The following is a 25,754-nucleotide window of genomic DNA, read 5'->3' as shown; positions in this document are numbered from 1 at the left end:
AGAAAAGATGGAAAGACAACAGTATAAGAACACTCTAACCACAGAAAGACTTATATAACACCACCAGAGTCTATGGTCTCTACACCAGCAAGATCTGAACATCACAATGCAAGTGAAGCAGAAGATAATTACCTTAAAAAACAATATTATGGAAATGATAGAGGCCCTAAAATATGATGTGAGAAAATCCCTTAAAGAAATGGATGAAAAAACAAACAAAAAAATGCAAAACAAATCAGCAAATCTCTCAAGGAAAGCCAAGAAAAAACAATAAAACGGATGAAGGAAACATTTCAACCAGTTCAAGACCTGAAAATTGAAATATAGACAATTAAGAAAACACAAACTGAGGGAATGCAGGAAATAGAAAAGCTGAGTAAACGATCAGGAACTACTGATCCAAGCATAACCAACAGGTGCTGAAGATAAACTAGAGAAAATAGAATCATCAACCAAAGAAAATCTTAAATTCAACAAATAATTAACACAAAATATCCAGGAAATATGGGACACCGTGAAAAAAACCTAAGAATAATAGGTATAGAAGAAGGTGAAGAAGCCCAGCTCAAAGATGCAGAAAACACATTCAACAAAATCATAGAAGAAAACTATCCCAACCTGAAGAAGGACATGCCTATGACAGTACAAGAAGCTTACCAAACACCAAATAGGCTGGACCAAAAAAACAAAAGTCCCCTTGCCACATAATAATCAAAACACCAAACATACAAAATAAAGAAAGAATACTGAGAGCAAGGAAGGGAAAAAGCCAAGTAACATATACAGAAAGACCTATCAGAATTACACCTGACTTCTTCATGGAAACTCTGAAAAACAGAAGGTCCCGGACAAATGTTCTACAAAAACTAATAGACAACAGATTCAGGCACAGACTACTATACCCAGCAAAACTCTCAGTCACTATAGATGGAGTAAAAAAAGGTATTCCATGATGAAACCAGATTTACATGAAACATATTCACAAATCCAGTCATACAGAAAATCTGGAAGGAAAACTCCAACAGAAGGAAGTTACCTACATTCACAAAAACATGAGCAATAGATAATGTCACTTTACCAAAATCCAGAAAGAGGGGAAAAACTTAAATACAGTACCACCAACAAAAACGTATCCAAAACAAACAAGAATCAACAATAAATGACCATTAATATTCCTTAATATCCATGCTCTTAATTCACCTATAAAAAGACACAGGCTAACAGAATGGATACAAAGACCGATCCATCCTTCTGCTGCATACAAGAAATATACCTCAACTTCAAAGACAGATGTTACCTCAGAGTTAAGGTTTGGGAAAAGATTTTTCCATTCAAATGGACCTAAGAAGCAAGCAGATGTCTTGCTATCCTAACATCTAAGAAATTAGATTTCAAACTAAAAGTAATCAAATGAGATGAAGAAGGTCATTTCATATTCATCACAGGAAAAATCCTTCAGGATGAAATCTCAATTCTAAACATCTATTCCCCAATACAAAGGCACCCACATTTGTAAAAGAAACATTACTAGAACTCAAATCACACATTAAACTCTACACACATATGGTGGGAGACTTCAACACCTAACTCTCACCACTGGACAGGACTATCAGACAGGAACTTAAGAAAAAAAAAGGAACTTAAAGAAATTATGACCAATAGGGTTTAACAGATATCTATAGAACATTCCATTCAAACACAAAAGAATATACCTTCTTCTCAGTGCCACATGTAACCTTCTCTAAAATCAACAGCATACTTGGCAATAAAGCAAATATCTGCAGATACAAAAAATTGAAATAACCCCTTTTATCTTATTGGAATACCATGGCTTACCATTAGAATTCAACAACAACACAAATTGCAGAAACCCCAGAAACTCATGGAAATTGGATAATGCTCAATTATATCAACCTATATAAAGGAAGAAGTAAAGAAAGAAATAAAAGACTTCATAGAATTCAATGAAAATGAAGGCACAGCATGCCCAAACCAATGGGACACTCTGAAAGCAGTTCTAAGAGCAAAGTTCATATCACAAAGGGCCCACATGAAGAAATTGGAGAGTAGTTACACTAGAGAATTAACAGAACACCTGAAAGCTTTAGAACAAAAGAAGTAAACTCACCCAGGAGGAGTAGACGCCAGGAAATAATCTAATTGAAAGCTGAAATCAATAAAGTAGAAGCAAATAATACAAAGAAACAGTGAAACAAAGAATTGGTTCTTTGAGAAAATCAACAAAATGGACAAACTTTTATCCGAACTTACCAAACAACAAAGTGTGAACATGCAAATTAACAAAATCAGAAATGAAATGGGGGATATAACAACAGACACTAGGGAAGTCCAGAGAATCATCATATCGTACTTTGAAACCCTGTTTTCCACAAAATTTGAAAATTTAAAGAAAATGGACAGCTTTCTGAATAGATATCACTTACCAAAATTAAATCAAGATAAACAATTTAAATAGACATATAAACACTAAGGAAATAGTAGCAGCCATAAAATGTCTTCCACCAAAAAAAAGTTCGTGGCCAGATCATTTCAGTACAGACTTTTACCAGAAATTCAAAGAAGAGCTAATACCAATACTCTTCAAATTGTTCTACACAATAGAAACAGAAGGATCACAGCCAAACTCTTTTTTTCCCAAACCACACAAAGACACAACTAAGAAAGAAAACCACAGACCAATCTCTCTTATGAACACTAATGTAAAAATACTCAATAAAATACTAGCAAATCAAATCCAAGAATACATCAGAAAAATCATCCACCATGATCAAGTAGGCTTCATCCAAGGGCTGCAGGGACTGTTCAACATAATCCACTGTATAAACAAACTGAGAAATGAAAAATCACAGGACACTAGATGTTAAAAAGTCTTTGACCAAATCCAACAGCACTTCATGATAAAAGTCCTGGAGAGATTAGGGATAACAGGAACATACCTAAACATAATGAAAGCAATATAAATTAAACCAACAGCCAACTTCAAACTAAATGGAGAGAAACAAAATGCAATTAATCTAAAATCAGGAACAAGAGAAGGCTGTCCATTCTCTCCATATCTCTTCAATATTGTACTTGAAGTTCTTGCTAGAGCAATAAAACAACAAAAGCAGATGAAGGGGATACGAATTAGAAAGGAAGAAGTCAAACTTCCACTATTTGCAGATGATATCATAGTCTAAATAAGTGACCCAAAGGATTCTACCAGTGAACTCCTACAGCTGATAAACACCTTCAGCAAAGTGGCAGGATCCAAGATTAACAAAAAAATCAGTAGTCATAATATACATGTATGTGCTGAGAAATAAATCAGAAAAATATCACCCTTTACAATAGCCACAAACACAAAATATTTTGGGGCAACTCTAACCAAACAGGTGAAACACCTGCATGACAAGAACTTGAGTCATTAAAAAATGAAATTAAAGAAGATAGCAGAATATAGAAAGATCTCCCATTCTCCTGGATAGGTAGGATCAACATAGTAAAAATTGCAATCTTACCAAAAGCAATCTACAGATTGAATGTACTCCGTATCAAAACCCAGCACAATTCTTCACTGACTGTGAAAGGACAATTCTCAACTTTATATGGAAAAACAAAAAGTCCAGGATAGTCAAAACAACCCTGTACAATAAAGAAACTTCTGGAGGCATCACCATCCCTGACTTCAAGCTCTACTAAAGAAATGAAAACAGCTTGGTATTGGCACAAAAATAGACAGGTAGACCAATGGAATTGAATCGAAGATACTGTTATTAACCCACACACCTATGAACACCTGAACATTGACAAAGAAACAAAACAGCATCATGGAAAAAAGAAAGAATCTTCAACAAATGGTGCTGTCATAACTAGATGCTGACATGTAGAAGACTGCAAGTAGATTCATATTGATCACCATGCACAAAACTTAATGCCAAATGGATCAAAGATCTCAATAAATGCAGCCACAATGAACCTCTAAGAAGAAAGAGTGGAAGTCCCCATGAATCAATTGGTACAGGAGACTGCTTCCTGAACATAACACCAGTAGCACAGACTCTGAGGTGACAATTAATAAATGGGACCTCCTGAAGCTGAGAAGCTTCTGTAAGGCAAAGGACATAGTTAAGAAGACAAAACTGCAACCCATAGAGTGGGAAAAGATATTCACCAACTCCACATCTGATAGAGGGCTAATCTCCAGAATTTACAAAAAACTCAAGAAGCTAGTCTCCAAAACACCAAATTATCCAATTAAAAAATGGGATGCAAAACTAAATAGAGAATTCTCATTCAAGGAGTCTAAAATGTCTGATAGAAACTTAAGAAAGTGCTCAACATCCTTAGTCATCAGTGAAATGCAAAGAAAACTAACTCTGAGATACCATCTTTATATATACATATATATACTATTTTTAAATTTAAATTCAAAACAAGGTTGCTTCACATGTCAATTCCAGGTCCCTCTCCATTTCCCTCCCCTCCTCCCGTGCCCTCCCACCCACCCTCTAATATCCCCTCATTTCCCCAGGGAAGGTGAGGCCCTCCATGGGGGTATCCATAGTCTGTCATTTCATCCAGGGCAGGGCCTAGACCCTCCCCCTAGAGTTCAGGGTGAGAGTGCATCTCTCATTGTTGGATGGGAGTCGAAAGTCCATTTGTATACCCAGGATAAATACTGATCTACTACCCAAGGCTCAATAGATTAACTAGGCCTCCTCACTGATACCCACATTCAGGGGCTCTTAATCAGTCCCATGCTGGATTCCCAAGCATTACCCTGGGATTCAAGAGCTAACCCTTGTCAGGTCAGCTGTTTCTGGGGGTTAAACCAGCCCAATCTTAATCCCTTTGGTCATTAGTCCTCCCTCTCTGTCACTGGATTTCTAGAGTTCAGCTCAGTGCTTAGCCATGGTAGTCTGCCTCTTCTTCCATCAGCCACTGAATGAAGGTTCTGTTTCCGAGAGACTCTCTGGCCATGGGATTGTATGCTGGCTCTCCCCAGATCTATGTCTAAATTCCATATATGAGAGAGTACATGCCATGTTCTGAGATACAATCTTACTCCTGTCAGAAGGACTAAAATCAAAGACACCAATCACAGTTCATGCTGGAGAGGATGTGGAAAAAGGGTAACACTTTTCCACTGCTGGTGGGAGTTCCAACTTGTACAGCCACTTTAGAAATCAGTATGAACTTTAATCAGGAATATGGAAATCAGTCTACCACAAGATCCAACAATTCCACTCAGGCATATACCACAAAGATTCTAATTTATACAATAAGGACATGTGTCCAACTATATTCAGAGCAGCATTATTTGTAATAGCCAGGACCTGGAAGCAACCTCGATGCCCTTCAACTTACTAGTGGATAAAAAATGTGGTACATTTTCACAATGGAGTACTACTCAGTGGAAAAAACAATGGGATCTTGAAATTTGCAGGCAAATGAATGGCACTAGAAGAAACCATTGTGAGTGAGGTAACCCAGTTACAAAAAGTCAAACTTGGTATGTACTCACTCATATATGGATTTTAGACATGGAACAGGGGATTTCCAACCTACAATTCCACTATCAGAGAGTCTGGGAAACAGGGAGGACCCTAAGAGAGATATGCATTTTAACCTGGAGAAGGGGGATGGGATAGGATCTCCTGAACAAATTGGGAGCATGGGTGGAAGGTAATGAGAGCTGGGAGAAAGAGAGTGGGAGAATAGGAGGGGAAAGGAGAATAATGGGTAGGAGTAAGTTTGATTTGGGGGAAGAATAGAGAAGAGTAGAATGGGAGACATCATAGTAGAGAGAGCCATTATATGTTTGAGGATAGATCTGGCCCTATTGAGATTTCCAGAGATCTACAAGGATGACACTAACTGACAATGTAAGTAATAGTGGGGAGGCTACCTTATATACCCTCCCCAATAATGAGATTGATGACTACCTTATATGCCATCATAGACCCTTCATTCACTGCCTGATGAAGGCAGAGGCAGACACTCATAGGTAAACACTGAAATGAACTCCTAGAACCCAGTTGCATACAGGGAGAAGTGATGACCAAAAGAGTCAAGACTGGGCTGGAAAATCCCACAGAAACAGCTGACCTGAACAAGTGGGAGCTCTTGAAACACAGATGGATGGCTGAGAGGCCAGCATGAGACTGATCCAGACACCCTGGACGGGTGTCAGTGAGGTGGCCTTGGCAATCTATGGAGCCTGAAGTATTAGGTCAAAATTTATCCCTGATGTACGAATGGACTTTGGGAGCACATTCCACATGGAGGGATGCTCTCATAGCATGAACACATAGGTATAGTGCTTAGGTCATGCCCTGGATGATATGACAGACTTTGGAGATCCCTCATTGAGGGACCAAGACATTATCATCTGGGCCACTGAGGGACAAACCACTTCCAGCACAGCTTTATTACAAAAGACATAGCTACTAAGCATGGGAAATTTTGGATTAGAATAGAAAGTGTAGTAATAACAAATACACTCTCCCATTCTTTTCTGATTTCTATGTCTCCAGTTGCATTATATTATTCCTGTCAATGTTTTGATTAAAATGAGAGACCAGGTTGTATTCTTAGAGTTAAGTTCTCCATAGCTATTCCTTATTGCCATTCTACTTTGGTTTTTATTTTGTTATATTTTTAAACCAAATTTAAAAGCCACCCCCAAAAGTATATGAAGTTTTGTGTGTGTGTGATTATATTTAATATATTACTTATAATATCAAGGGAATTAAGCATGTCCTGCTTTCCCCTCCCTTTCACATTGTGTAACTGAAAGTGTTTTTTAAAAATAGCAAACAATTATCCACCTGGCATCAAATGGTTGAAACGGATAATATGGTATTATGATTTTAAAAATTTATTACAGCACCACTCAGCTGAGCATAAAAGAAAATATATGACCTGCTAAAGAGGCATTGTGAACCCACAGCACACAGTCCATCAATGTCACAGCAAGAATAGCCACTACCAGATCTTTTTGCTATTTCTATTTGATTATAATTATTCTTGACCTTGAAAAAATAAAAGCATAATAAATGATCATCTAATAATAGTGACTTGGACACTATATGTGTGTGCTTCCTGATGAACCACAAACTATGTTTGCCTCATCCTTAGAAACTATACCATGGGGTAATCAGAAAGCAAAGATTTATCTCCCTGAAAATGCCACAAGTTATAAATATCAAACTGGCCAGCTGTAATTAGTTAAGAGTCTGTTAAATTTTAAAAGACCATTATCTAACAATAAATTCTGTTCATTTTTGGTTATGCAACCAATAAAAGAATTGTGATAAAGAAAGTTAATTTGCTGGTGATTAACCAGAAGTATACAAGACTGCAACCAAAAAGCTATGTAAAGTTTCCAGAAAGGTCATCCTGAAGAAAAAACTAATAACAAACTTTATGATTATGGAGGACAGAATCATTTGAATCAATATGCGAAGGGCTGAGCTCAATATTGAGCAGAATATTTGTATGCATATTGCTGACTAAGATATGCATAGAATCATGGAACCAGACAGCCAGAAAAAGAAATCTGCAAAGCTTATCTGATCCAACTATTTGTCTTCAGGTTGGGTTATTATAAAGCCCACAAAATGGAGGAGATATTTAACAATGGTATTTATTCATGGACTCAACAAACACTTTTTAATAATGCCTTTTATTTGCAAGGTACCCAAAGTACAAACAAAAACTCATCCTTCTCCCAGAGTGTGTAATTGTGGTGATATATTTTTTTCAAGAGTCAAGGAATTTAACATTCTTATCACTATATTTAGCACAATACTAATTAATGATTACTTTGTCTATAGTATTTTTTCTTTTCCCCCATAGATAAAAGTTCTACAAATACCAAATGATTTACAAGTAAACCTTCTGTCCTCGTTACTTTTTAAAAAAATTTTTTTTGTTAATTTAGTCTTTGCATTTCAATCCCAGTTCTCCCTCTGTCCTCCCCTCCTGGTCTCCCCACTCACCCCCAACTCCCCATCTGCTCCTTGGGGAGGGTAAGGTCTCCCTTACAAAGTCTGTCCCATTGGCTTTAATTGTCCAGTGAAAATTTCTTAGATCCAATTGGCGTGTAGGCATGTCTGTGGCTGATTGTCTTAATTGCTAATTAATGCAGGAAGGCCTAACCCATTGTGGCCAGTGCCATCCGTAGGAAATTGATCCTGGATTGTATAAGAAGGGTAGTTAACGGGGGAAGGGTCATGGAGCCAGAGGCTGCCCCCGCGAGAGGATGGGAATGGAATGGGAATGGAAGACCGTCGTGGGCGCCATTGTCTGCAGTGGCTGCTGAAGCTGGGAAGACACCTGGGGAAAATGCACCGGAAAAAATCCAGTTCCTGCAGCATCTGCACTGGTGGTTCAGGTGGTCAAAGACCAGGGAGTCTTCAGCAGAGTTGAAGCAGCTGCAATGGCGCCTTGCAAAGGAAGAGACTGCAAGCCAGGATGCTTAGCTCTGAGGAAGAGGAGAGACTGCACAGAGTCCAAGACTTGGTGTCTGATTTTAAACAGCAAAAACTGGAAAAAAATGCTCAGAAGAACTGGGACCTTTTTTTTTTTTCAAGGACAGACACTGGACCACCAGTGTTTGAGGAACTAAGATCATGTAGGAGTATGAAGGTCAAAAATTGACTTTGTTGGAAGCTGAATGTGGGATTGGGAACTGTTTATTCCCACTTTTAGAAGAGGACTTGGATATCTTTGCCCATGCCTGTGTGATTTTTCTCCGAGGGCAGTTGACTATGTTAAGCAAAATCCTTTATATAATATGGAGAGTTGCAAAGTATTCCATCGTGTCCTCACTAGAGATGATCTCCTTGACCATATCCCACCAGAATCTGCGGATGCCGTCACACTGATCTTTGTGCTCTCAGCTGTTCACCCTGAGAAGATGCACCTTGTCTCACTAAATGTGTACACGGTGTTCAAACCAGGCAGAAGTGCCCTGTTCTGTGACTATGGGCTGCATGATCACGCCGTGCTTATATTTAAAGCTGGAAGGAAACTTGGAGAAAACTTTTATGTCGGACAAGATGGAACCAGATGCTATTTATTCACTGATGAATTCCTGGCGAAGCTCTTTGTGGATGCGGGCTATGAAGAAGTATCGAACGAATATGTGTTTTGAGAAACAGTGAACAGAAAAGAAGGCCTTTGTGTGCCACGAGTTTTCCTTCAGATCAAGTTCCGGAAGCGTCCAAAGGACACAAACCCTAACATTGACTTCACTTTGAAGAAAAGCGTTTTAAACTATTTCATATATTTTTTGTATTTCTTTTCTTTTCTTTTTTTTCTTTTTAAATTTAAATTTAGGTTAGAAACAAGGTTGCTTCACAAGTCAGTTCCAGGTCCCTCTCCGTTTCCCTCCCCTCTTCCCGTGCCCTCCCCCAACCCACCCCCAATATCCCCTCATATCCCCAGGGAGGGTGAAGCCCTCCTTGGGGTGTCCATAGTCTGTCATTATGATTTAATAAAGCTTGCCTGAGGATCAAAATGCAAAACGAGCATCACTAGTTATCTATAGAAGCTGGCCCGTGATGACATACATCATTAATCACATGGTTCAGGAGAGAGAGGTAGATGGGTATCTATGAATTCAAGGCCACCCAGTGCTACATTAGAGTGAATCAGTCTAAAAGAGAATTAGAGTTCATTCTTTAACCCCAGCTCTAGAGAGAATATAAGCAGTTCATTGCAGTCTCAGCAGCAATCTAGGATTCTGAGGCTTGGTGGGGAGCAGTGCAGTCTGAAGATGCAATTTGAGGTTTATGAATTGATTCTTACGTCTGAGCATTGGTAGAGGTGAGAACTCTCCAATGGATGGCTGCTTTGCTTTTCTGATCTTCAGCTTGGATCCCAATATCTGTCTCTTGGTTTTTATTTTTCATGCTACATATAATCTAGGGGAAAGGAAAAATTCAAAATATAGAGCATAGAAATAAAAGTCAATTATTTTTGTACCCTGCAATGATTTTTTCAAGTTATATTATATAAGCAATTGTTTCTTAATCACAAAACATACAGATATGGTATTAAAAATTAGCTACAAGTATAGAAAAATGTAAGACTGTAAAGGTGAGGAGAAAAACCTAACTTTTGAATTGTAGGCAAGTGACAGAAGATGACACAGGAAGCATTGTGAAGACATGTCCAACAAGAAAATGTCAACAGTAACAGCTAAAATTCAAGAGACATTTGCTGAAAAATTTTACTTATGGAAGTAATCATTCTTGAATTGCAACAAGAAAGTGAAAATTCACAAAAGGGAGAACAAATACTGATGCTTGTTAATGTTCCTCCTAGTACAGATGAGGTTATGTTGTGGTTATTCATGGGTCATGGAAACTAGGGAATGACAAAGAAAGGTAAACAACCACTGACAAAGGTCTCAGGCAGGTGGCAAAAATGTTCCTTTGATGAGATTTTTTTTAACAGATTACCTGAAAGGCAGTCACATTGGAGGAGTGGAGGCTTTTAAACATTGATGTATAAGGGTCACCATTGTTGTTATGCTTGAATTGTAAGAGGGCATCAAGCCACAAATATGCATACTCCTTTTGTTTGACTATGCTCTACAGCTATATCAAGAGCTGTAGATGCTTAGTCTGGGGGGGGGTAGGGAAGTGAAATGGTATGTATAGCTCAAAAGAAATAGTATCCTTGGGGAGTTATCTGAAGAGGGAGATGAACACCAGCAGTAATTTCCTGTTACATAGTTCTAAAGGTCAGGTTATCAAATCTTGCTTTGTTACAAGTTCTTCTATGGGGCAACTAGGTAAGAAAAACATTTTACAGTAAATGACAGAAACACAAACTAAAAACCAACCAACCAAGTAAAAGGAACAAAATCACTAGATTGTTTAGAGTTTACAAAATATAGGGGATATTTTAGTAATAAAATATTGACACATTTTTAAAAACTCTAAATGTTAAACAGAAGTGCCAGATACTCTAATAAATAAAATACAGAATAAATAAAGGACAAAATCATGGCACCATATGAGGCTTACAAATTTACAGGATAACTCAGGAGAGAATGACTTATAGTACCTTTACCTGATTATTTTAATATAGGTGCTACATCTCTTTTGTTTGTACCTAGTTGTGTGTACATGACCAGATTTTCTTGTTCTTGTTTTGTTTTTATTAAGATTTTTTAATTTAAATTGGAAACAGGCTTGCTAAACATGTCAATCCCAGCTCCCTCCCCACCTCCACTGCACCCCTTAGACCCCCAAGCCCCCAACCAATCGGTACTCTGTTACCCAGGGGGGTGAGGTCCTCCATGGGGGAATCTCCAGAGCCTGTCATTTCGTTTAAGGAAGGACCTAGGCTCTCCCCATATAGTTCAGGCTGAGAGAGCATCCTTCATTGTGGGATGGCCACCCAAAGCCCATTTGTATGACAGGGATAAATACTGATCTACTACCTAAGGGCCGCATAGATTGTCTTGGCCTCATAGATTGTCTAGGCCTCCTCACTGAAATCCACATTCAGGGGGGTCTGGATCACTCCCATGCTGGCCTCCCAACCATAAGTCTGGGGTCCAAGAGCTCCCACTTGTTCAGGTCAGCTGTTTCTGTGGGTTAAACCAGCCCAGTCTTGACCCCTTTGCTCATCAGTCCTCCCTCTCTGTCTCTGGGTTCCAAGAGTTCAGTTCAGTGCTTAGCTGTGGTTGTGTACCTCTGATTTCACATGTCACTGGATGAAGGCTCTGTTTCCCCGACTCTATGGCAGTTGGGATTGTAGGCTGGCACTCCCCTGATCCATGTCTAAAATCCATATATGAGTGGGTGCATACCATGTTTGTCTTTTTGTGACTGGGTTACCTCACTGAGAAGGGTTTAATCTAGTGCCATCCATTTGCCTGAAAATTTAAAGATTCACTTGTTTTTTCCCCCTGAGTAGTACTCCATTGTGTAAATGTACCACATTTTCTCTATCCACTCTTCAGTTGAGGGGCATATAGGTTGCTACCAGGTTCTGGCTATTACAAATAATGCTGCTATGAATATAGTGGGACAGACATCCTATTGTATGAATGTGCATCTTTTGGGTATATTACTAAGAGTGGAATTGCTGGGTCTTGTGGTAGACTGATTTCAATTTTCCTGAAGAATCTCCACACTGATTTCCAAAGTGGCTGTATAAGTCAGCATTCCCACCAGTGGTGGAGGAGTGTTCCCATTTCTCCATATCTTCTCCAGCATAAACAGTCATTGGTGTTTTTGATTTTAGCATTCTTACAGGAGTAAGATGGTATTTCAGAGTTGTTTTGATTTGCATTTCCCTGATGGCTAGGAATATAGAGAACTTTCTTAAATGTCTTTCAGCCATTTTAGACTCTTCTACTGAGAATTCTCATTAGAAGAGTTCTGCAACCCAGCTTTAGGTTGGTTCCTTTGGTATATGGGGATAGTGGAGGGCCTTATCTTGTTTCTGATTTTAGAGGAATTATTTTGAATTTCTGTACATTTAGTTTGATGTTGGCTGTTGGTTTGCTGTATATTGCTTTTATTATGTTTAGGTATGGTCCTGTTATCCCAGATTTCTCCAAGTCCTTTATCATGAAGCAGTATTGAATTTTATCAAAGGCTTTTTTATCATTTAGTGAGATGATCAAGTGATGTTTGTTTCTCAACTTGTTTGTATGGTGGATTACATTGATGGATTTTTGTATGTTGAGCCATCCCTGCATCGCTGAGATGAAGACTACTTGATCATGTTGGATGATTTTTCTGATGTATTCTTGGATTCAATTTCCCAGTATTTTATTGAGTACTTTTGCATCAAAGTTCATGAGGAATATTGGTCTGAATTTTTCTTTCTTAGTTGTGTCTTTGTGTGGCTTGGATATCAAGGTTACTGAAGCCACATAAAAAGAGTTTGGCGAGCTGTTCCTCCAGCAGCATCAGGTAAACAGGCCAGCTTCCCGGCCTGTGTTCCAGTGCCTGCAGATCGCCTGGGAACTGCACAGAGCTCCCAATCCCGGCAGGAGCCAAGGACCCCAGACTCCAGGTCTTCTCTCCCACCAAGGAGACCAGGAAACCAGAGGAGCCAGGGAGACCAGGGGAGTAGCTGTTCCGGATCAGGTACAACAGGACCCAGCATAGGGTCCAGGGGACCAGGTAGGAGGCTAAGCACCCCAGATTCCTGTTCTTCTTCTCCACCCACGGGACCAGCACTTGGACAAGGAATAGAAGAACCACCAGATTATTGGACTTGCTAACACTCACCAAAAGGGAACTCTGGTCCCCAGATCAGTAAGGGGCTCTTTCTGTACCCACTAGAAGAAGAGATGGGAAAGAGAAAATACAAAAACACACTCAGCAACAGAAAAACAAATATGACACCGCCAGATTCTAGAGACTCCACACCAGCAAGACCCCAACATTCCAATGCGAACAAAGCAGAAGAGAATGACCTTAAAAGCACTTTCATGAAAATGATAGAGTCCCTAAAAGAGGATATAGGAAAATCCCTCAAAGAAATGGAAGAAAAAACAAACCAAAAAATACCAGAAATGGAAGAAAAAACAAACCAAAAAAGTCAGGAAATGGAAGAAGAAACAAAGCAAAAAATGCAAGAAATGGTAGAAAAAAACAAAGCAAAAAATGAAAAAAATGGAAGAAGAAACAAACCAGAAAAGTCAGGAAATGGAAGAAGAAACAAAGCAAAAAATGGGAGAAATGGAACAAAAAGCAAACCAAAAAGTGCAAGAAATGGAAGAAAGATCAAACCAAAAAATTCATAAAAGGCAACAAATGGACGAAAAGATAAACAGAAAATTGCAAGAAGCAATGCAAACACTGCAAGGGTTGAAAACTGAAATAGAGACATTAAAAAAATACAATCTGAAGAAAGGCAGAAAATAGAAAACCTGAACAAACAGTCAGGCACTACCGAAACAAGCATTACCAACAGAATAGAAGAGATGGAAGAGAGAATCTCAAGTGTTGAAGATACACTAGGAGAAATGGATTTATCAACCAAAGGAAACCTTAAATCCAACAAATCCTTAACACAAAACATCCAGGAAATATGGGACACCATGAAAAGACGATACCTAAGAATAATAGGTATAGAAGAAAGAGAAGAAATCCACCTCGAAGGGGCAGAAGGCATATTCAACAAAATCATAGAAGAAAACTTTCCCAACCTTAAGAAAGACATGCCAATGAAGGTACAAGAAGCCTACAGAACACCAAATAGAGTGGACCACAAAAAAAAATTCCCTCGCCACATAATAATCAAGACCCCAAACATACAGAATAAAGAAAGAATATTAAGAGCAGCTAAGGAAAAAGGTCAAGTAACATATAAAGGCAGACCTATCAGAATTACAACTGATTTCTCCATGGAAACTCTGAAAGCCAGAAGGTCCTGGATAGATATTCTACCTACACTAAGAGACCATGGATGCCAGCCCAGACTTCTATACCCGGCAAAGCTCTCAATCACTATAGATGGAGAAAACAAGATATTCCTTGACAAAACTAGATTCAAGCAATATGTGTCCACTAACCCAGCCCTACAGAAAATTTTGGAAGGAAAACTCCAACCCAAGGAAGCTAACTACAACCAGAAAAACATAGGCATTAGAGAATCCATCTCTACCAACAGGCAAAAGAACAAAGGGGTGAAATTCCATACATAATTCCACCACCAACAACCATTGCAAATCGAAGAAGGATGAGCAATCAATGGTCATTAATATCCCTCAATATTAATGGCCTTAACTCACCCATAAAAAGACACAGACGAGCAGAATGGATTCGAAGACAGAACCCTTCCTTCTGCTGCATACAAGAAACACACCTCACCCTCAAAGACAGACATTACCTGAGAGTTAAAGGTTGGGAAAAAATTTTTTCAATCAAATGGATCCAAGAAACAAGCAGGGGTAGCAATCCTAATATCTAACAAACTAGGCTTTAAAATAAAATCAATCAAAAGAGATGAAGGAGGTCATTACATACTCATCACAGGTGACACCCACCAAGATGAAGTGCCTGTCCTGAACATTTTGCCCCAAATACAAAGGCATCCAAATTCGTTAAAGAAACATTATTAGAACTTAAATCTCATCTAACGCCCCACACAGTTATAGTGGGAGATTTCAACACACCACTCTCACCACTAGACAGGAATACCAGACAGAAACTCAACAAAGTAGCAAAGGGTCTAATAGAAGTAATGACCCAACTGGGATTAACAGATATCTATAGAACATTTCATCCACATAATAAAGAATATACCTTCTTCTCACCACCACATGGAACCTTCTCAAAAATGGACCACATTTGGCAACATATCAAACCTCAGCAGCTACAAAAAAAATTGGAATAACTCCATGCATCATTTCAGACCACCATGCTTTAAAATTAAAATTCAACAACAACAACACAAATTGCAGAAAACTTACAAATTCGTGGAAATTAAATAATACTCAACTGCACCATCCCTGGGTCAAAGAGGAAATAAAAAAAGATATTAAAGACTTCCTCGAATTCAATGAGAATGAAGACACAACATACCCAAATCTATGGGACACTTTGAAAGCAGTGCTACAGGGGAAGTTCATAGCACTAAGTGCTCACATGAAGAAACAGGAGAACAAATATAACAGAGAATTAACATCACAGCTGAAAGCTCTAGAACACAAACAAGCAAACTCACCCAGGAGGAGTAGATGCCAGGAAATAATCAAATTGAGGGCTGAAATCAATAAAGTGGAAACCAGGAAATCAATAGAAATAATCAATGCAACAAAGAGTTGGTTCTTTGAGAAAATCAACAAGATAGACAAACCTTTGTCCAAACTTACCAAACAGCAGAGAATGAACATACAAATTAACAAAATCAGAAATGAAAAGGGGGACATAACAACAGACTCTGAGGAAATCCAGAGAATCATTAGGTCATACTTTGAAAACCTGTACTCCACAAAATTCGAAAATTTAAAGGAAATGGATGACTTCCTGGATAGCTGTCACTTGCCAAAACTAAATCAAGAACAGATAATCAATTTATATAGACCTATAACCCCTATGGAAATAGAAGCAGTCATCAAAATTCTCCCAACTAAAAAAAGTCCAGGTCCAGATGGCCTCAGTTCAGAATTCTACCAGAAATTCAAAGAACAGCTTATCCCAATTCTTCTCAAAGTATTCCACACAATAGAAGCAGAAGGGTCTTTGCCAAACTCTTTCTATGAGTTCAATAACCTTGATACCCAAGCCACACAAAGATACAACTAAGAAAGAGAACTTCAGACCAATATCCCTCATGAACATTGATGCAAAAATACTCAATAAAACACTGGCAAATCGGATCCAAGAACACATCAAAACGATCATTCACCACGATCAAGTAGGTTTCATCCCAGGGATGCAGGGATGGTTCAACATACGAAAATCCATCAACGTAATCCACCATATAAACAACCTGAAAAACAAAAATCACATGATCATCTCACTAGACGCTGAAAAAACCTTTGACAAAATCCAACACCCCTTCATGATAAAGGTCTTGGAGAGATCTGGGATAACAGGGACATACTTAAACATAATAAAAGCTATATACAGTAAACCAACAGCCAACATCAAACTAAATGGAAAGAAACTCAATGCAATTCCTCTAAAATCAGGAACAAAACAAGGCTGTCCACTCTCTCCATACCTTTTCAACATGGTACTTGAAGTTCTAGCTATTGCCATACAAAAGCAAAAGGGATCAAGGGGATACAAATTGGGAAGGAAGAGGTCAAACTTTCACTGTTTGCAGACGATATGATAGTTTACATCAATGACCCAAAGAACTCTACCTGGGAACTCTTACAGCTGATTAACACCTTCAGCAAAGTGGCAGGCTACAAGATCAACTCAAGAAAATCAGTAGCCCTACTATATACAGATGATAAAAGGGCTGAGAAAGAAATCAGAGAAATATCACCCTTTACAATTGCCACAAACAACATAAAATATCTTGGAGTAACACTAACGGAACAAGTGAAAGACCTGTATCACAAGAACTTTGAATCTTTAAAGAAAGAAAATAAAGAAGACCTCAGAAAATTGAAAGATCTCCCATGCTCTTGGATAGGTAGGATCAATGTAGTAAAAATGGTAATCCGGCCAAAAGCAATCTACAGATTCAATGCAATCCCCATTAAAATCCCAGCACAATTATTCACAGACCTTGAAAAAACAGTAATCAATTTTGTATGGAAAAACAAAAGACCCAGGATAGCCAAAACAACCCTGTTCAACAAGGCAACGACCGGAGGCATTACCATCCCTGACCTCAAGCTCTATTATAGAACTAGAGTCCTGAAAACAGCTTGGTATTGGCACAAAAATAGACAGGTAGACCAATGGAATCGAATTGAAAACCCGGGTATTAACCCACACACGTATGAACATATGATCTTTGACAAAGAAGCTAAAAATATACAATGGAATAAAGAAAGCATCTCCAACAAATGTTGCTGGCATAACTGGAGACTGGCATGTAGAATAATGCAGATCGATCCATGTTTATCGCCATGCACAAAACTTAAGTCCAAATGGATCAAAGACTCCACATAAATCCAGCCACACTGAACCTCTTAGAAGAGAAAGTGGGTGGTACCCTAGAATAAATTGGTACAGGAGACAGCTTCCTGAACATAACAGCAATAGCACAGACAGTGAGATCAACAATTAATAAATGGCACCAACTGAAACTGAGAAGCTTCTCTAAGGCAAAGGACACAGTCAGCAAGACAAAAAGGCAGCCCACAGAATGGGAAAAAATATTCACTAATCCCACATCTGATAGAGGGTTGATTTCCAAAATTTACAATGAAGTCAAGAAGCAAGTCTCCAAAACATCAAAGGACCCAATTAAAAAGTGGGCTGCAGAACTAAATAGAGAGTTTTCAATACAGGAGTCTGAAATGGCTGAGAGGCACTTGAGGAAGTGTTCAACATCCTTAGCCATCCGGGAAATGCAAATCAAAACAACTCTGAGATACCATCTCACTCCTGTCAGAATGGCTAAAATCAAAAACACCAATGACAATTTATGCTGGAGAGGATGTGGTGAAATTGGGACACTCCTCCATTGCTGGTGGGAGTGCCAACTGGTTCAGCTCCTTTGGAAATCAGTATGGAGATTCCTCAGAAAAATGGGAATAAACCTACCACAAGACCCAGCAACTCCACTCTTAGGCATATATCCAAAAGATGCCCATTCATACAACAAGGTGTCTGTTCCACTATGTTCATAGCAGCTTTATTTGTAATAGACAGAACTTGGAAGCAACCTAGATGTTCCTCAACCAAAGAGTGGATAGAGAAAATGTGGTACATTTACACAATGGAGTACTATTCAGCAGAAAAAAACAATGGAATCATGAAATTCGCAGGCAAATGGAAGACACTAGAAAAAACCATCCTGAGTGAGGTAACCCAGTCACAAAAAGAGAAACATGGCATGTACTCCCTCATATATGGATTTTAGACATAGATCTGGGGAGTGCCAGCCTACATTCCTATTGCCAGAGAGTCTGGGAAACAGAAACTTCATTTAGTGGCTGATCAAAGAAGAGGCAGACTCCCTCGGTTAAGTACTGAGCTGAACTCAAGAAAGCCAGTAACAGAAGGAAGGACTGATGATCAAAGGGATTAAGACTGGGTTGGTTTAACCCCCAGAAACTGCTGGCCAGACAAAGGTTTACTCTTGAATCCCAGGCAAGAGCCTGGGAATCCAGCATGGGACTGATCAATACCCCCTCAATCTGGGTGTCAGTGAGGAGGCCTAGGTAATTTATTGAGTCTTGGGCAGCAGATCAGTACCCATCCCAAGTATACACACGGACTTTGGACTCCCATAGAGGAGGGGAGGGAAAGGGAGAGGGATCTGGAACAGACTTGTGAAGCAACCTTGTTTTTTATCTAAATTTAAACTGGAAAAAAAAGACTCAAGAGAACAAAAAAAAAGAGTTTGGCAAACACCCTTCTGCTTCTATTGTGTGGAACACTTTGAGAAGAATTGGTATAAGCTGTTCTTTGAATTTATTCTACACTGAGGCCACCTCGACCTAGGCTTTGTTTTGGTTGGGAGACTTTTGATGACCACTTCTATTTTCTTACGGATTGTAGATCTATTTAAATTGCTTATCTCTTCTTGATTTAATTTTGGGAAGTGATATCTATCCAGAAAATTGTCCATTTCCTTGAAATTTTTGAATTTTGTGGAGTACAGGTTTTCAAATACTGACCTGATGATTCTCTGGATTTCCTCAGTGCCCATTGTTATGTCTCCCTTTTCATTTCTGATTTTGTTAATTTGCATGTTCACACTCTGCCATTCTGCTGTTTGGTAAGTTTGGGTAAAGATTTGTCTACTTGTTGATTTTCTCAAAGAACCAAGTCTTCATGACGTTGATTCTTTTTATTGTTTTCCAAGTTTCTACTTTATTGAGTTCAGCCCTCAATTTGATTATTTCCTATTCCTGCTATGTGAGTTTGCTTCTTCTAGTTCTACAGCTTTCAATTGTTCTGTCAATTCTCTAGTGTGACTATTCTCCAGTTTCTTCTTGTGGGAACTTAATGCTATGAACTTCCTCTTAACACTGCTTTCAAAGTGTATGTTTGTCTTCATTCTCATTGAATTATAGGAATTCTTTCCTTCCTTTTTATTTCTTCTTTGACCCAGGAATGGTGTAATTGTGCAATTTCCATGAGTTTGTAGGGTTTCTGCAATTTGTGTTCTTGTTGAATTGTAACTTTAATGCTTGGTGGTCTCATAAAATACATGGAATTATTCCAATTTTTTTACCTGTTAAAGTCTGACATGTTCCCAAGTATGTTGTTGATTGTTGAGAAGGTTCTGCTCTTGACACTGTGAAGAAGGTATATTCTTTTGTGTTTGGAAGGAATGTTCTATAGATATCTGTTAAAACCAATTGGCTCATAACTTTTATTAGTTCCTTTAATTTTTTTAAGTTGCTTTCTGGTAGTTCTGTCTAGTGGTAAGAATGGGGTGTTGAAGTCTCCCACTATAAGTGTGTGAGGCTTTATATATGAATTGAATTTTAGTAATGTTTCTCTTATGAAAGTGGATGCCTTTGTTTTGGGGGCATAGCTGTTCAGAATTGAGATGTCATCTTGGTGGTTTTCTCCTGTGATGAGCATTAAATGATCTCTTTCATCTATTTTCATTGATTTTAGTTTAAAGTCTAGTTTGTTATATATTAATATTGCTACCCCTGCTTGTTTCTTTGGTCCATTTGATTGGAAAATTTTTGCCAACCATTAACTCTGAGGCAATGTCTGTCTTTGAGACTGAGGTATGTTTCTTGTATGCAACAGAAGAATGGATTCTGTCTTTGAATCCATTTTGTTAGCCTATGGCTTTTTATGGGAGAGTTATGACCATTAATATTGAGGAATATTAATGACCATTGATTGCCTAATCTTGTTTGTTTAGGAATGGTTGTTGTCAGTGGAATTTTATGTGTATTTCCACCCCTTTTTTCTTTTGGCTGTTGGTAATATAGGATTATCTATTCCCTATGTTTTTCTGATTGTAGTTAACTTCCTTGGGTTGGATTTTTCCTTCCAGAACTTTCTTTAGGGCTGAGTTAGTGGATATGTGTTGTTTAAATCTTGTTTTATCAGGGAATATCTGGTTTTCTCCATCTATAGTGCTGAAAGTTTTGCTGGGCATAGTAGTCTGGGCTGGCATCCACGGTCTCTTAGTGTTGGTAGTCCATCTATCCAGGACCTTCTGGCTTTCAGAGTTTACATGGAGAAATCAGGTGTAATTCTGATAGGTTAACTTGCATATGTTACTTGACCTATTTCCTAAGCTGCTATTAATACTATTTATTTATTCTGTATGTTTTGGGTCTTGATTATTATGTGGAAAGGGGACTTTTTTGTGGTCCACTCTATTTGGTTTCCTGTAAGCTCCTTGTACCTTCATTGGCATGTCTTTCTTTAGGTTGGGAAAGTTTTCTTCTATGATTTTGTTAAATATGTTTTCTGCCCCTTTGAGGTGGTTTTCTTCACCTTCCTATTATTCTTTTTTTTTATTTAAATTAGAAACATGAATGTGTCACGTGTCAATCCCAGCTCCCTCTCCCACCCCTCCTCCCTTGTCTCTCTACCAGTCCCCCCAGCCCCCCCACCCAATCCCCATATCATTCCCCAGGGAGGGTGAGGCCCTCCTTGGGGGCATCTCCAGAGTCTGCCATTTCATCCAGGGTAGGGCCTAGGCCCTTCCCCATGTGTCCAGGCTGAGAGAGGATCCCTCTATTTGGACTGGACTCCCAAAGATTATTCAGAAACCATGATAAACACTGACCTACTACCCATAGCCCCAGTAATTTCTGTTCCCTCCTCACTGAGACTACGTTCATGGAATCTGCATCAGTCCCCTGTTGGCCTTTTAGGCATCAGTCTGGGATTCAAGAGCTCCCCCTTATCTGGTCAGATGTCTTTGTGGGTTTCATCATCATGGTCTTGACTCCTTTGTTCATCACTCTTCCATCTCTATCAATAGGTTCCAGGAAGTGCAGTTCAGTGTTTACTTGTGGGTATCTGTCTCTGCTTCCATCAGTCACTTGATGAAGGTTCTAGGATGGCATATAAGATAGTCATCAACCCTACTGTCAAGGAGGGACAGTTTATGTAGTCTCTCCACTATTGCTCAGTTTGCCAGTATATATCTATTATTCTTAGGTTTGGTCTTTCCATGGTGTCCCATATTTCCTAGATATTTTGTATTAGGGATTGTTGGACTTCAGATTGCCCTTGGTCAATAAATCTATTTCAACTAGTGTATATTCAACAGCTGAGATTCTCTCTTCCATCTCTTGTACTCTGTTGCTTATGATTATATCTGTAGTGCCTGACTGTTTGCCCAGCTTTTCTATTTCCAGCATCCCTTCAGACTGTGTTTTTTATTGTTTCTATTTCAGCTTTCAACCCTTGTACTGTTTGAATTGTTTCTTGCTATGTCTTTTCCTCCATTTCTTGCATTTTTTGGATTTTTTATTGTTTTTTTTTTCTTGCATTTTTGGTTTGCTTTTTCTTCCATCTCTTTAAGGGATTTTCTCATATCCTCTTTGAAGGTCTCTATCATTTTCATGAAGTTGTACTTAAGGTCATTCTCTTCTGCTTCATTTGTGTTGGCATGTTCGAGTTTTGTTGGTGTAGAGTCTGTAGACTCTGGTGGTATCTTACTTGTTTTTCTTTTGCTGAGTGTGTTTTTGTACTGTCTCCTTCCCTTTTCTTCTTCCTGTGTGTGCAGAATGAGCCTCTTCCTTGCTTGGTGGGTAGGAGACCAGCGTTCCCTTTTGATAGGTGCAAGCAAATCCAATACTCTGGTAGTTCTCCTCTAACTGGTCCTAGTCCCATTCCTGTGAGTGGAGAAGACTAGGATTCAGTGGTGCATTGGCTTCCACCAGCATGGGAGCTGCTGTGGTACCTCCCAGGGACAAGGGTGTGAGGACTGGAAACAGGCACCAGTTTTCCTGGTCCCATGGATAGAGAAGACCAGGAAGCTGGCACACGTTGGCTTCTGCCAGGAGGGGAGACTCACTGGCAGTCCCCAGGCACTGGAACACAGGCCCATAAACAGGTTCCAGTTTGCCTGGTCCCATCAGTGGAGAAGAAGACCAGGACTCCAGGGTGCATTGGCTCCCACCAGGAGGGGAGACTCTCTTGTTATTGTTTTTAATATCACTATTACTATAATATTCACAGTTGTAAGTCAACTCAGTGTCATCATATCTCTTGCATGTTTCTCACTAAGATCAGAGCCTGTTTACACTCCCTGAAATTGACAATCTCTGTATGTCCTATAGCAACTTTCAGAAACATATCCAGGTCTCCTTTCTAGTTGGTTCCTTGTGCTTTCCACACTACACTCTTCTGTTTTTTAAATTACTGTCTGAATAGTCATAGTCCTTGTTTTTATAAATGACATTATCATGTTTTCTCTTACCTTTGAAACAATCTGTTTTTTAAGTTAGCCAACTCCATAAAGTTATCCTTCAATTACTGATTTTTTCAAATAATGTTGATCACTTAAATATTACCAGTACATTTTAAAATTGTTAAATATTTTGATGGTACATGATCTAAATTTGAAAACAAGTAATGTCTTCAAAGTGATCATGTTTTGTGTCACTTTTTGTTTGGAAAATAAAGTTTTCACTAAATATGCTTCTAAAATGACTGGGTTCTTTGGAACAAAAACATCTTAGGGTAGTATTTATTAAAGGCAGAAAATGTATTTATTCATTTATACTATCAATTAGTATTTATCAAGTGGCAGATCACAAGCATCAGGAGAAAGAATATAAGCCACTGTATCCACAAGGTTCCCACAAGATAAAAAGAAAGATAGGCAATTACCAGATGAAAGAGAGTATGTATGCTGTAAATAGAATACTGTGAGTAACCAAGACAGAAAATTTCTTGTTGAAAGATACCATGCTCACTACATTTTTTGCTGCTTTACAACCACAGGATATGAACTACTTTGTTTTAGTGATAGCAGATTTGCCAGTCTTGAGATTTATGATAACAGATTCACCAGTCACAATCTTTTTAAAGCTGAGAAAAAGAAAGCCTGATCATTTCTCCTCAGTGGACTCAAAACATCTATAGAGACTCTGTCTGAAATATATTGCATTTCAAAAATAATTATACTGCACAAGAAATTATTGTAGCAAGGAAAATGGTTTAGTCAGTCAGAGTTGAGAAAAAACACTGCATTTACACTGATTCATTCTCATTTGACTTAATTCAGCTTTCTTCTATATGGCAAATAAGCTTAAGAAACTAATGAAGATAAGCCTCACCACCCCATTAGAGGCTCTCAACTGGGTCACATTGCCCTGTCCCACCCACTGAATACCCAGAGACCTGGGGACAATACCAAACTATCCAGTACTGTATCTGCCACCATTGGTGCCTTGACCCTGCCCCCACTGCTAAAGAAAGCCCAGAAACCAGGGAACACCTTCCTCACACCCTAAAACATTCAGCACCACAACTTCCAACATTGGATACTTGGCCCTGTCACCACTGGTAGAGGAAGATCAACCACCTAAGCCACAGGTGCCAACTATACCAATTGGAGGAAAAGAGACCCCTGAAACACAGGTCCTACTTGCACCCACTGGAGAGAGAGATGGGTAGATGACAGTGTAAGAACACATTCAACAACATAGAGAATAAAATGATACCACCAGAGACTAGGGTTTGTAAACCATCAAGACCTGCAAAATCACAATGCAGATGAAGCAGAAGAAAAAGACCTTAAAATAACTTTGTGAAGACATCAGAGACCCTTGAAGAGGAAATGAGAAGCTACCATAAAGAAATGGAAGAAAAGACAAATCAAAAAATTCAAGAAATCACAAATCTCTTAAAGAAAGCATGAAGAGCCAAGAAAAAACAACCAAATAGGTAAAGGAAACAATTCAAACAGTTCAAAACTTGAAAACTGAAGTAGAGACAATAAACAAAACACAAACTGAGGGAACGCTGGGAAAAGAAAATCAGGGTAAATGGTCAGGAACTATAGATTCAAGCATAACCAACAGAATGCAAGATATTGAAGAAAGAATTTCAGGTGTTGAAGACACACTAGAAAAAATAGATTTACCGACCAAAGAAAATGCTATGTCCAGCAAATCCTTAACACAAAGTATCCAGGAAATATAGGACACTGTGAAAAAACCAAACCTAAGGATAATAGGTTTAGATGAAAGTGAAGAAGTATAGCTCAAAGGTGCAGAAAACATATTCAAAAAAATCATAGAAGAAAACATTCCCAACTTGAAGAGCATGCCTATGAAACACAAGAAGCATAAAGAACAACAAATGAATTGGACTAAAAAAAGGCACTTGCCACATAATAATCAAAACACCAAACATACAGGATAAAGACAGAATATTAAGAGCAGCAAAGGAAAAAGAGCCAAGTAACATATAAAGGTAGACCTACCAGAATTATACCTGGAGACCATGAAACCAGTAGATCCAGGAGAGATCCAGGAGTCCAGGGGACCAGCTGTTCCAGCTGGACCAGGTAAAAGAGGCCCTGCATCTGGGCCTGTGTTCTAGTGCCTGGGGATTGCCTGGGAACTGCACAGAGCTTACAATCCCAGTGGGAACCAAGCACCACAGATTCCACATCTTCTCTCCCACCAATGAGACAAGGAAACCAAAAGATCCATGGAGACCAGGGGACCAGCTAGTCCAGCAGGACCAGGTAAAACAGGCACTGCATCCGGGCCTGTGTGCCAGTGCCTCGGGATTGCCTGGGAACTGCACAGAGCTTCCAATCCCAGCGGGAGCCAAGCACCACAGATTCCAGGTCTTTTCTTCCACCAGCGAGACCAGGAAACCAGCAGATCCAGCAAATGGACCAGGGGACCAGGTGGGAGGCTAAGCACCCCAGATTCCTGATCTTCTTCTCCACACATGGAACCAGACTAAGGACAAGAAATAGAAGAAGTACCAGATTATTGGATTTTCTAGCACCCACCAAAAGGGAACACTGGTCCCCTAACCACTAGACCAGTAAGGGCTCTTTCTGCACCCACTAGAAGAAGAGATGTGAAAGAGACAATACAAAAACACACTCAGCAACAGAAAAACAAATACGACACCACCAGATTCTAGAGACTCCACACCAGCAAGACTCCAACA

General features: G+C 39.0%; 1 pseudogene; it reads left to right on the top strand.

Annotated features, from left to right (window-relative positions):
- The first annotated feature begins 8,240 nt into the window (after positions 1-8,240).
- Positions 8,241-10,209, top strand: LOC101837966 (annotated as a pseudogene).
- The last annotated feature ends 15,545 nt before the right edge of the window (positions 10,210-25,754 follow it).

This window comes from Mesocricetus auratus, unplaced genomic scaffold (assembly GCF_017639785.1).
Source record: "Mesocricetus auratus isolate SY011 unplaced genomic scaffold, BCM_Maur_2.0 Super-Scaffold_100014, whole genome shotgun sequence".
NCBI classification, from domain to species: domain Eukaryota; kingdom Metazoa; phylum Chordata; class Mammalia; order Rodentia; family Cricetidae; genus Mesocricetus; species Mesocricetus auratus.
This window is presented reverse-complemented; position numbering and strand designations above follow the sequence as displayed.